The following is a 13,518-nucleotide window of genomic DNA, read 5'->3' as shown; positions in this document are numbered from 1 at the left end:
CAGATATTCAGATGCTTCAGTATCTGAAGTCCTCTGGATGCTGACAACTGCTGAAATGCCTCCACATATCCACCAGCAGAATGAAACCACCTTACAATCCAGGTAGAGGAATAAGGTGAGCATTACAGCATGATAGAGGTAGACACTTTAAGTGTTCAATGAATTTAACTGCATTGTTACTCATTGAGACTTTCCTTTATACAGAAGCATTATTTCTTTTCCAGTCATTATTGGATCCAGCCAAGTAATGATTCCTGGATCAGGTTGTAATGACTTTTCATTATAATAACAACTACTTGTCTTTAGATATAATGTGGGTTTCAACTTCGCACTCATATAAAAACGATTCTAAGTGTAACAGCACATAAGTGGAATTTTGTACCATTCTTCACTGTTTCATGTACTAGCAGATGCTGTAGTCCCATGCTTTATGAGATACATTTTTCAACAGTTAGGAGCACTAATTTTACTGTTTCCAGCCTTTTCAGGTCCTGTGGATCTCTACTCTACAGCTTCAGTAACATAGTCTTTACAGACTAAAGATGCAAGAATGAGAGCTAGCCATAAGAGGCTTGTTAGGACAGTTTGTGTAATTGGGATAACTTCCATGTTACAGGCACAATCTATTTGCTTCCACTGAAAACATAACATGATTGTCTGCCCACAGAGATATCACTGTGAATCATGGACATCACTGTAACACGTCTTGGTGAAACAGTTTTTTTAAAATAGCAAATGGCATAAAACTCAACTTTTTAACTGTTGGAAATGAAGTAAGCTAGAACTCCTTGACCAAACTAAATGGGACACTATTAAACACAGTTATCAATAGCTTTCAATCTTTTTTGATTTGAGAACACCCTGAAAATTTTCCAGTGGAAGAACAAGTTAATTTAAAGCTACTGATCGTGAGTTGTATTCCTCAGTCACTTCCCACCAACTTTATTTGCATAGCTCATGGACAATTTAAAACCATCAACTTCAACATTCTAGGGACTAAACAGCCGTTTCCATCTGCTCAGAACTACACAAAATATTCACCTAACATTCTAAACTTTTCCATGTTTGGTCTCAATTTAGGAGCAAATTTGTATTTGGAAAGTGTGAGCAAATGTCTTTCTGGGTATTTTCCAGTGCTGAAAAGGCAAGTCTATTAATAACTTTTTTTATGCAATTAAGAAAAAGAAAAAAGAAAGTGAACTTTTTTTTAAGAAAGCAATCTTTTTTCAACAAAGAAAACAAAACCAAAGTGTAACTGAAACCCTAAAAGGCAAATAGTTCTTTTTGAAGTATACAGTTACAAACAATATGTATATTTGCTAATCCAAATAAAAGTGAGTTAGAAAAAAATTTAGAGTTTGGCATTACCTATGCATGAGAAGTCAGGGAACACTGGTTGAAAGAGAGGAGAGTAGCCTCGGCCTTTTAATAGTGAAGCAACAACAGTGTCAAAGCCCTGTGAAAACCCAGCTACTAAAGGATGATGCAGAAAAAGTGGTGTTAGTGTGCGTCCAACAAGCACTTCATTAATTCTTCCATTCTGAATATCTCTGTGGCTAAGCACCTTAGGAGGGATGACTCTGGGGTAATACAGGCCAGATCTTATTTTTTAATAAGAAGTCTATGGGCAATGAACTACCAAATCACATCCTTATTTTGGCTATGAAATTATCCAAGTGCTAGAGAATGTCAGATGTGCAGCCTCAGTTCACAAAAAAGACCGTAAAAGTCACAAAAATACTGTCCTCTATACTTCATTCACACTCTACAAGTTATTATATGACCTAAACGCCATAAATGGTTTAGCTAATTTATAATTGGTGCTGTAAACTACAGTCTTGCAAACTGATGAGTGTTTTAAGTGATCCAGAGGGGTGAGAATGTATAGAAGTTTGACTGTACAATCAGGTAGAAGATGCAAAAGTTAACATAATTATTAAAATTTGCATAAAAGCAAATGTCATGAAACTGCAGCTATATCTGCCTTTTACAACTGCAGATAAAATTAGATTGCCTGGGAGTGGACAACAGCAGCATCCAAATAATTAGAGTTAAAACATACTCAATTTTTCTCCCCAGTGACAGTCCTCAGGCCCATCCTGCAAAAGTAAGAATAGAATTTGCAAACACTTATCCTAATGGACTTTCCTAATGCATTCTGTCATGTTATACAGGGACTCCTTCACCTGGCAAGATTACAATTCAAAATGCAGGATTTAACAGGGCAAAATACACTGTGAATTTCTACTCAGTTCTGGGAAAGCAGTGACCATGTGCTAATTGCTGTGTTTGATTTCCAGGCACTTTTACAACCAAGATCCATTCAGTTCTCATGTTCAGATTGTCCTTTTTGATCACTAATACAAAAACTGACCTCAGGACAAAAGGTATGTTACTCCTTTTGTGCTAAATGACTTCAAAGCCAAAACATTAAGTTACAATATGCCAGTGTCATCTCTGTAGTGATGGATGCAGCTGGACATAGCGATGCCTTTTCAGCTGGTAGAAATATGAAGCAGACACAGCAGTAAAGGGAGAAGGGACTATTACCTTGATTTTAATAGGGCCCTAGGTGCACACTCGTCAAAGGTGGAAACACGCTGAGAAGCACACTGCGTACAACGTGTATACAACTTTTATGGACCTCGCAAATTAGCATATCTACTTAAAATTCCCCAACAAGAAACTTAATAAATGAAGTAATTGTTCCCCTATTCTAATTAACTCCCCCCAAATGAGACTGCAGCCTAGTTTACAAAAATATGTTCCAGAGAGGAGGTTCCGTCCAAGGTTGGAGCCTCTAGTTCAGAAATACCGTGAATGGTTGGTCCTCCCACTTTGCAAAACCCCTAAACTAAGCTAAATGTCAGCCTACAAGAACTATAAATATGTAGGGATAGGTACAAGGGAAGAGAAAGGGTATAAAAAGGGTATTAAAAAAAAAAAGACAAAAATCATCAAGCATCTACAGATCTTTCCTATTCTGTGAGGCGCCTTTTTAGCAAACTGATTTAGTCTAGTCTAATGAAAGATGTTTTGTAATGGATGCCAAGTACTTACTGGTACTTATTGGTGCTCCTCGGGAAGGGGAAAAAGGACAGTTTTTAAACAAGACCCACAAGAGTGGCACCAGATGACTGGAGTTGTGCTGGGGCAGTTACAAGCTGCTTTAAGACTTGAAGAAAAATCATGAGACTTTTTTTGTCTGCACTTGCCTCTTGCCTTCACAGCATAGCAAGATATCCAAACTCTCAATTACAGACAAGCTGGAGTACAATCAAGTGCATTTCTCCAACTCCTGAAGTAGAATAAATATCAACAAATGCACATGGTAAAATACAATCAACTGAAACTACTCATTCCTAGTGCTCTGGGGCATCTGTTTTGTCCATGGTATCCATAATCACTGCCCCCCAGCTAGATTTTTGCTCCCAGCAGAGCTTCCTGAAAAAAACAATCTTCAATAACTTTTTATTTCCATTTTTTCATCCTTCGAGATAAAATACTACCTGAAAGCATTTCTCTCCCAGTTTTTCCTCTCAAAGAAATAGAATACCCTGTGTGGCAGGATTGACTTTGTAACTATTGCTTAACCCATCAAAGCAAATGGGTTAACACATATAATCCATTGTTTGAGGATAAAATGCACCAACAGGCACCACACAAAACAATGCTGATTTGTCATACTTTGAATCCAAGACAGAAAAGGCTTTTCTTTTGGTAGTATATGTTTTTCAAAGCTGATTCATGGAGAAATATCAGGGAAATTATTAAAGTTTTTTATTATTAAGTATTTCAGAAATGAAATGCTACTTTTCAAGCTATTGATAAGTGTCATATATCTTAAATATCTACAAAAGGGGTTTTTTTCAGAATTTATCTTCAACAGCCATTTAAGTAAACTGTTAAAAAACTCATCCTTGAACCAGCAAAGGGTAATCTATCTGTTTGATAGTGCATCAGTTGACTTCAAACATTTTGTATTATCCCCTATCTCATAGTTAAAAATATTTAAAATGTCCCTGAACTCTAATCTCTATTCTTACCTAGTTCGTATTTCTACAGCCTATGGCCTACAAAACAGTAATAAAATAAACCAGTGATAACTCTTTTTTTCAGTAACAATGGAAACATCAAAATCACTATGTTGATAAATAATTACAATTCGGTGCCAAGCTTAAACCTTGTTAGACTGGTATGCAAAGATATTCATAACTCTTCTCCTAAAATGTTCAAAAAATACAATGAAAAAATTTCCGATGAGCAAACTAAACTATTTATACATTTATATATATACGCGCAATTAGAAAGTAAGGCATTTTTTCCCCAGTAACAGTGGATAGTGGTATTTGCTGCAAAATATGGTACTGCGCAAAACAGACTGCAGTCTGGTTGTTTACCATCTTTTCCTATTTCCACTACTAACAGACTACTACCATGACATTTCAATCACTAATTTGACATCCTTCAACTTGTTTTTTCACATCTTCTTTCCTAAAGCTGTTACTTTGTAAGGAAGCTGTTAACTTTTTTCCTTTCTTAAAGGTTATTAAATCTTCTTTGGAGTGGAATTACAGAGTTCCTGTATTAACCTGGGCTCATGAATTCAAAAAACCCAGAATACATGGAGAGTCCCAGTTGTTTAAGAAATAAAGCAGTTGAAAAATATTTTAAGGGAGTGCTTTCCTTTAGTTGCTGTGGCAGTTTAGTTAGGGAAAAAGCTTCCCTTCTTTCTAAACTGAAGACAAAGTCTTTACATGCACCTCAAACCAAATGGAAGCCTTTAAAAAAGGAAAATCAAAGACAGCTCACACTGGCTGCTTTGCCTCCATAAAAATCATAGTTGGTGCCTTGAGGGTTTTTTATAAACTCAGGTCTTGTTTATCTAACGCTAACACTCTTCACTGAAGACTAAGGGACCTCACACATTTATTAGGTAGAGTCTGGAACACCTTATAGAATGGGATTAAAAAAATCTAAGAGTGTCAGCTGAATAACATGAAAAACACCTCAAGGTGGAGATCTACAAATTTCTGGAAAATCATGGAATCACTGGAATAGGTTGGAAAAGACTACTAAGATCGAGCTCAACCATCAACCCAGCAATGCCAAGTCTACCACTAAACCATGTACCCCAAGTGCCACATCTACATATCTTTCAAATGCCTCCAGGGATGGTGACTCAACCACTTCTGTGAGCTGCTTGTTCCAGTGCTTGACAACACTTCTAGTTAAGAAATGTTTCCTAATATCCAATCTAAACCACCCCTGGCACAACCTGAGGCCATTTCTTCTTGTCCTGTCACTTGTTACTAGGGAGAGGAGGCTGACCCGATGTCGCTGTTGAGCAGCTAGCAAAGTAATGAATGCATCAGTTCTCAGTGGCAAGAAGGAATGACCTTTATTGTTTTGATTTCATCACATATATAGAGTTCTCAAAAGTCACCCAGATTGGTCAGTCAGAAGCCTTCCCCCAGGCCTGATTGGCCAGGCCTGCACTGCCCAAGTTCTGGGACACTGTTCCAACAACATCCAAACTTCATCTTTATTTACAAAACACAAGAAAACTTCTCATGGGAAAAACCTGTGCTAGCCACAACCCCCACCTGGCCACAGCCTCCTTTGAAGTGATTGTAGAGAGTGGAAAGGTCTTCCCTGAGCCCCCTTTTCTCCAGGTTAAATACCCTCAGATGCTTCTCACAGGACTTGTGCTCCAGACCCTTCACCAGCTCCATTACCCTTCTCTGGACATGCTCCAGCACCTCAATGTTCCTCCTGAACTGAGTAGTCCAGAACTGGACACAGAACTCAAAGTGTGGCCTCACCACCGCAGAGTACAGTGGGACAATCCCTGCCCTGATCCTGCTGGCCACACTATTGCTGACACAGGCCAGGATGCCATTGGCCTTCTTGGCCACCTGGGCACACTCTGGCTCATGTTCAGCTGCTGTGGACCAGCACCCCCAGGTCCTTTTCCACTGAGCAGCTTCCCAGCCACTCTGCCCCAGCCTGTATCACTGCCTGGGGCTGTTGTGACCCAAGGGCAGGATCCAGCACTTCACTCAAACTTTTGTCTTTGGCCCATCCATCCCACTATCTCAAGATGCTTCCAGGATGCTATACCAAACCTATAGATGTACACAACTGGAGTTTCCTCCACACAGTTGTTTTTCTCTACACATCCACGTTGAATGTTTGGCAATATTTGCCAGATGCCTGGGACAGCTCCAAAAATCACCTTATCTCAAATCACAGCAGATTTGACTGAAGGAAAGTCTCCAAAGTGAACAGGCATAACCACAAGTGAAAATGCCTCCACTTAGAAACACCAGATCAACGTTCAAATGTCCCATTAAAAATAGCTTGGTGTTACTAGCCAAGCAGCACTTTTTTCTTCTTTTTCTTTCTTTGCTCATGTTAAAATGGACAAAAGGCAAAAGTACCAGTTCAGACAGCTTATTATTAAAATATTTTCAAAGACAGTATGCTCTTACAAGGGCTTGTGCCATAATACATTTTTCAGACTACCTTATCTTTGCATTCTAGACATTTCTGGGATTAAAATTTAGCAGGAACTGCATTAAGTGTAGGGGTGTTTTAATATGGAAATTACAGAACAATCTTGAACATAAATATTCCATCATGAATATATTCTTGTTTCAAAACAAAATCAACATAAACACAATTCAAGAACAAGTTATATCTGTCATGCTTGACTACAAAACCCCAAAATACCTTGGTAAAATTTAGTTTTAGTTTTTATAGCATATATTTTATCCTAACAGCAAATGTACTACTAAAAATAACATGACAGAATATGCAAATAAGGTGGAACAACATTCTCTCTTGTACTGCGCACAGCTCGGCAGAGATAGAGTTCGTGTAGATCCCATTTTATTGTACAAAAACATTTAGGTTTTTATTACTGTTTAAGAATCTGTGTGAACAAAGCATGAAGACAGTGTTTACCTCAATTAAACACCATGCTATGAAAAGGTTAAGCAAGGTGCAAAGTCTCTGGATGGGATTCACTTCACTGAACTGTATGGAAGTTAAGCAAAATAGGCAAATGGATTGAATTGAGTGGGGAGGGATAGGAATCTTGAAAAGGTCATTTTTTCTGACTTTCAAACGGCTGTCTTAAGAGACTATGAAACAAGATTAAATTCGCATTCCAGCATCTCATGTTTAGTAATCTACAACAGTAGATTTTGCTAATTTCATCCAGCACCATCCCCCTACCCCCCCCCACTCCCTCCCCACACACAAAGAATGTAGGTTTGCTGGAAATTGTTCTGTTTCTTTTCCTTCCCCAATATGACTGTGACATGTCTTCTTCATGAAATTTAGAGGTGGGGTCCCTCAGACCTTATAATCTTTTCTTCTACAGAAACATCTTCAAGTGATGCTCTTCCAGTTTTTTTGGGCATCCTTATAAGTGACAGCCATGCAGGCCTGAGAGGCTTCAAGTGTTGTCTCTCAGGAAGAGGCTTAGACAGATTTTCAAGATAAACCCCCGGTTTACAAGCCAGAAAAACACGACTTGGAGCTAAATAAAACCTAGAATACAAGAAAAAAAAGCCATGTCTAAACTGGGACAGGTTCTAAATCTGAAGTAGTTGACCATGACTCTAATAAAAAACAAACCTGAAAAAGCCCTGACACATTTTCACACTTATCTTCTTAATCCTCCCCTCCTTGTCATCCCTTCTCTTGCACTGTCATTAAAAGCACTCTGTTTCCAACAGAACAACCCCCTTCCAAACTATTGACAATTCGGTCCATAGACAGAGTATTTCTTCACTGTGGCAACTTTCCAAGTAAGGACTGTGAGATCATCATAAAATTGTTTTTACCACAGAACAATAACAACTTAGTACCACTATACAATAATTAATTAGGAAGCAGTAGAGAAGAGAAAAAAAAAAAAAAAAGAGAGGCCATACTATTCTCCCCTGATATTCTTCTGGGCACTTAAAAACCTCAGAATCCCAGGCTGAACACTTATTAATGAACAAATAACTAGACAACTAAACATAGTGCTGTCAGAAGTACATTAAAAATACCTCTTGCAGTGGTATTTTCCTCCTGCTATTTTATGAAGATTTCGGGTAAAGAGCAACCTGATCAATATCTTAATAGCTAACAAAGCCAATTAGAGCACCTCAGGATTTGCAACAGAGCAGAGAACACATACTTACCCTTGATGCAAGGATTCAGCTCCTTTTTGAACCCAGTGTTGGGACAAACCAGCATCCAGGCAAAGGGCAGCTCTTCACTAACACACAGTTTTAAGTTTCAGTGCTTGTCAAACTAAGGAGGTATCTGGGGCAAGGGCTGTCACTGGCTGTAAGTGCTGCACCCATCACTTGTCACTACAGGCACATCAGGGATCTACAGCCACAGTCTTCACTTCAGAGCAAGCTTCTCTCTCAGTGGTCATGAGTTTGCTAACCAGCAGTCAGCTTCTAAATGTTATCTTTGTCACAGGCTAAACTTAACACGCCTTTGTCCAGCCCTACAAACGCATTCAAAGCCTGATTTATCACACAGCTTCCCTGTGCAGTGCAGGGGAACTGCAGGGCAATACAGCAGACAGTAAGCATCACACTCTGTAGGAGTGATCAAAAAGCACAAGCTGCCAAACAGCCTAAGTCCAAAGAATCCAAGCAATGATTGCCCTTCATAAATCTTTAAGCTCATCCCCAACTGTACATCAAGCATTCTCCTACTGACTGCTGTCACATATTACGCAATTACCACTGTGCGTTCTATGTGAGTTGAATATTTTATCCCCATGCTAGGTGCACACACAAACTCAATCAGTAAGACGTGCCATATATTCAGTTCACATCACCTCTAAATCACCCAAGTAGACACTTCTGTTTTGGTACCATAATCTTTCTACAATACCATATTGTTACACATGAACCAGCATTAGTCCTCTGATGGTCTGCAGGCATCATGCTTGTTAGCTATCGCCTAGCTGATATCAGCCACATTTCAAAGCTCCCCATGACTCCAGCAGCAGAGCTGTGACAATTACATTTCCCATTTTACCAGTCTGCCTGACATATCCAACAGAGCTGTCTCAGACTCCTCTTGTAACACAAGTACTTTGATCATCCCTGCAGCTTTTCACAGAATGGTTTGGGTTGGAAGGGACCTTAAAGACCAGGCAGTTACAACCCTGCTGCCATGGGCAGGGACACCTTCCACTAGACCAGGTTGTTCAGAGCCCCATCCAACCCAGCCTTGAACACTTCCAGGGATGGGGTAGCCACAGCTTCTCCAGGAAGTCTGTTCCAATGTCTCAATACCCACATGGTAAAAAATTACTTCCTTATATCTAATCTAAATCTACCTTCTTTCAATTTTCTCTGCCTCTATTACCTATTGAGGTGAAGTTTCTCAGATACTGCAGGAAGTGTTAGACACTTATTCCAGATCAGGTCCCAGCCCAGATGCACCCAGGTAAGATGTCCTCCCTCAACTAGAAATACCTCTTTTGACACTTGCCTGTACCCCATATATCATTTTCATGATGGTGTCAAGTCGACAGACTAAAGACAAACTTGAACCCACTTACCCTCATATAGGTCTTTCTCCTTCAAAGTCTTCCATTGTTGAACTCCCTCTTCATAGGAAAAGTTGTTGCATTACTTCCTAAGCTGAGGCTGTAGCACCATCCAGTTTCAGGCATTCAGCACTGATGCCAGAGTCAGGTGCCCAGGCTCTGTTAACAGTCAAGATAGAAAGCAGGAATTGGGTGCCCAATTAAAAATCTGCCTCTTTCCATGGATTACATAAGAGCTCAGACTGTCATACTGCTAATTTTGACAACAAGGTTAAACTGGGTAAATGAATTTGCTGGGTTGAATTCCATCCCTTTAGTATTATCTAATTGTTCAATTAATTGTGTAGTCATTCCATCTAAAACTGCACACTGAAAATTAACATCTTTCTCCCATCCACAAGTTTCAACAGCCTGCTTTCAATACAGCATGCAAACAATATCAACTCTACAAAAAAACAAACCAAACCAAACCAAAAAGCCTCAAGAAATCTAAACAAGTCAACTCCCAGAGAATAATTCATCACATATCTACCTCCTTCTGTCTCTTCTGTGCCAGTTCTTTGGTTGCATTTACAGTTCTCACACTAACCTTATCTTCCTCCACCTTGAACAGTCATTTTGATGCAGCACCATGTTAAATGGCTCAGTAGAATCCAGAGAGACCAGATCTAGCCCATTTATTTTTCTAGAAAACCTACTTTCTTAATAAAAAAAGATACTAGGCCAGTTTGACATGACCTATCTTAGCAAAATAGATTGTGTTTCATCCTCCCTCCACTCAACTCCCATGTCTTTAATTATTCATTCCTTAAAAATTTCTCTAAGGTTATTAGGGTCAAATTAACAAGCCTGAAGTTGCCTAGATCACCTTTCCTATATATATATAAAATTCAATAGTATGAGTAATAAAAATCCCCTAAAAAAATCTTAGTAACGGATCCATATTTCAATCACACCTAAAAAAAGGTACCTTTAACACATTCCCAATTTGGAAATTCCCAATGGAGCAACTTAAAAAGTCATTCTGACAGCCAGAAAGTCTGATTGATTTTAAAATAGGAGAGATGCAATAACTGGATTGAGAAATTTAAAATCATTAGTAAAACACCCAAGACTTCTTGAAACCTCCTGGGACCCCAAACCACAGGATATAGCTAAAGCCCTTGTATAACTTTGTGTGTGTTGAACTCAATGATCTTGAATGTCTTTTCCAGTCTTAATGATTCTATGGGAAATCCCAGTGCAAATCTGAAATGTTTGTGGGATTCTGTTACACAAGCCTCTAAGAGTTGCACAGTACCTTAAATTCTCATTACTCAGTACAATTTGTTATAATCACAAACTGTTGAATATGTTCATGCAGACTTTTCTATTAGTTGGGTCACGCAAGCATGCAACATTTGAAAAAGTTTCTCTGATAAGGCATGATGATTTTCTTGATAATATTCAAGACCTTTTTAACAGAATAAATACACTACTCGTTTCAAGAAAACTATTTGACATACTGTAAGAAATTTCTTTTTTCCTTCCTTTTCTTGTCATTTTAGCATTTTGGTATCTCTACCAGCTTGACATACAAATGCAAAAAAACCCCAAAAAACAAAACAACCAACCCTTAAAAGAACAAAACATTTCCTTAGTCTGAAATTTTAAGCTCTTCTTCTGACCCACATTTGCATTTCTCTGCCTGGAGCCGAAAGTAATCATCTTGTTAAAAGGTGATATTTGTATATGTCTCCTCCTTAAGACAAATTTGGCTTGAATTTTAATACACTTATTGATTTGTTCTTTAAACAGCGAAAGTGTGAGTTGTGCATCCTGGTGCTTTAGAATTGGGTTGTAGCTGTCTGCACATGTCACACAAAAGTCAAAATAGGCAAGCAGTTAAGATTTCTTCTGAATATCATGGCTAAAAATGTCTAATTGGGCTAAATTGATAGCTGTGGGGCACCCAACAGGAAGGGTGGAGGCGAGAGGGCAGGCACCAATCTCTTCTCTTTGGTGACCAGTGACAGGATTCCAAAGGAATGGCATGAAGCTGTGTCGGTAAAGTTAAGTTAGATTCTAGGAAAAGATTCTTCACTCCGAGGGTGGCTGGGCACTGGAACAGATTCCCCAAGGAGGCGGTCACAGCACAAGCCTGACAGAGTTCAAGAAGCATTTGGAGAATACCCTCAGGCACATGGTGGGATTCTTGGGGCTGTCCTGTGCAGGACCAAGAGTTGGACTCGATGATCCTTGTGGGTTCCTTCCAACTCAGGAATCATATTCTATGATTAAAAAAATTCTGGTTCAGCAAGGCAACTCAGCTTAGGGACAGCACATGAGCAGATGCATAACTGTAAGCTTCAGTTCCACTGAAACAAGCAAAAAAGTTAAGATTTCTCCTGGTGTAGATTTTAAGACCGACCTGACTTTCTGGGAGACCTCAGATCACTGACAATTGCTCCTGACTTTACCAAGCACTCAAGATGCTCAGTGTGTACAAAGGACTTTTATTGAGGTGTCAGACTTCAGATTAAACATATGAAATTGAAAATTTTCTCTGCCGTCCCCAAAGTTATGAAAAATACTGCACTAAAGTTAAAAATAACTATGAGCTTATTCTGCTGTTTATTCTTCAGAGAGTAGCATGCTAGCAATGCCTCAGTCTGAAGCGTACTGCTACTGCAGATTGTCTTTTATTGCAGTGCTTCAGGCTATTGAGTCCATACGTATTGAGACCATACAGAGTGTTTGCAAGTGTTTGTACTGCAAAGTCCAGACCTTTTGATGTGTGGAAGTACCTGAGGACCTACACAGTCACTTTCTATCTTTTCTTCCTAGCTAAACGGAAAATACTAATGGAGTAGGAAAGGATACCTATGCAGAGTTTCCAAGAATGAAAGTAGCATGGTAGACAGCTAGTTTTGAAGGTTGGTTTAGATGGTTCAGATTAATTAAGTGTTAATCCTCTCAGTACATTTTTGTAAAGCAATTACTGAAATCCTTATTATTATTCTGTGGTAGTTCATCTATGTAACTCCCAAGGATAATGCTGAGATTATTAACAATTAGGCACTGGACATTTTGTAACTTAAACACTGTAACAGCTTTATAATTAAAATGCAAACACAGGAGTAAAATTCATGTTATTGAATCAAATGCAAGCTTGGACAGGATAAAGTTCCAAACACTTTAAAGGCATTGATGTAAAAGTAGCATTTAATTCCAGAAAAAGCTTAATTTTTTTTTGTGCTTGCAAAGAACACAGTATAGGTAAAATATTTGTAAAAAGAGACAGAAGCCATATTAAAGAGCCAAAGTAATAGCCCACAGATCATTGCCATTTCCAGATACTGAAAAACCTGGAAATTCTGCTTCTGTCTTCTCCCTGACTACACGCCCTCTACAGGTGTTCTCATTTGCTATGTGACATCATGTCCTCTTACTCTTCCTTCTTTCCCTCTCCCTGCATTCAGGCCCTATTTAATACCATTATGTCTTTGTTTGACATATTATTCAAACTCAGTCCTTCATCTCTCTCTTACTGTTAAAAGTCATTGTTAGCTTTGTATACTAAAGGCAGCAGTCAGAAAACTCCCTAATGGAATACAGAACATTACAGAAGGGTCAAGTGCCACCCATTATGCAGTAACTGCATGTGTAGTTACTGCAATTATACATTCCACTTTGGCATGGGGCATGAATCAATCTAGCATCAGCAAGAGGGTGGATGATGAACATTATGCCCTAAGAAACAGGATCACTGCACGTTTACACAGCCACACATGGCCTGCTCTTGATTTATACTTTACAAACTAGCAATAAGGAAAAAGGAACAAACTTGCAAATGCTGGTGGCTTTTGTTTAAAAAAAAATAGCAACAACAAAGAACTGTAAAAGCAGATAGTAAACTTGCAGTAAAAGTTAACAACAACAATCATAAAGCTGCTTGCTGT

The 13,518-nt window shown here is 38.8% G+C and overlaps 1 protein-coding gene across 19 annotated transcripts in view; it reads right to left on the bottom strand.

Annotated features, from left to right (window-relative positions):
* INPP4A (inositol polyphosphate-4-phosphatase type I A) overlaps positions 1-13,518 on the bottom strand; it is a 119,009-nt gene that overhangs the window by 58,931 nt on the left and 46,560 nt on the right. For 16 of the 19 annotated variants that reach the window (XM_085055174.1, XM_085055179.1, XM_085055206.1 and 13 more), the window contains one exon: positions 9,590-9,736. The exons of the other annotated variants lie outside the window; for them this stretch is intronic. The gene's annotated coding sequence lies outside the window, so the exon portion shown is untranslated. The remainder of the gene's footprint in view (positions 1-9,589; positions 9,737-13,518) is intronic. 19 annotated transcript variants of the gene reach the window in all.

Source organism: Lichenostomus cassidix, chromosome 1 (genome assembly GCF_008360975.1).
Source record: "Lichenostomus cassidix isolate B80296 chromosome 1, HeHo_3.0, whole genome shotgun sequence".
Taxonomy (NCBI): Eukaryota; Metazoa; Chordata; class Aves; order Passeriformes; family Meliphagidae; genus Lichenostomus; species Lichenostomus cassidix.
This window is presented reverse-complemented; position numbering and strand designations above follow the sequence as displayed.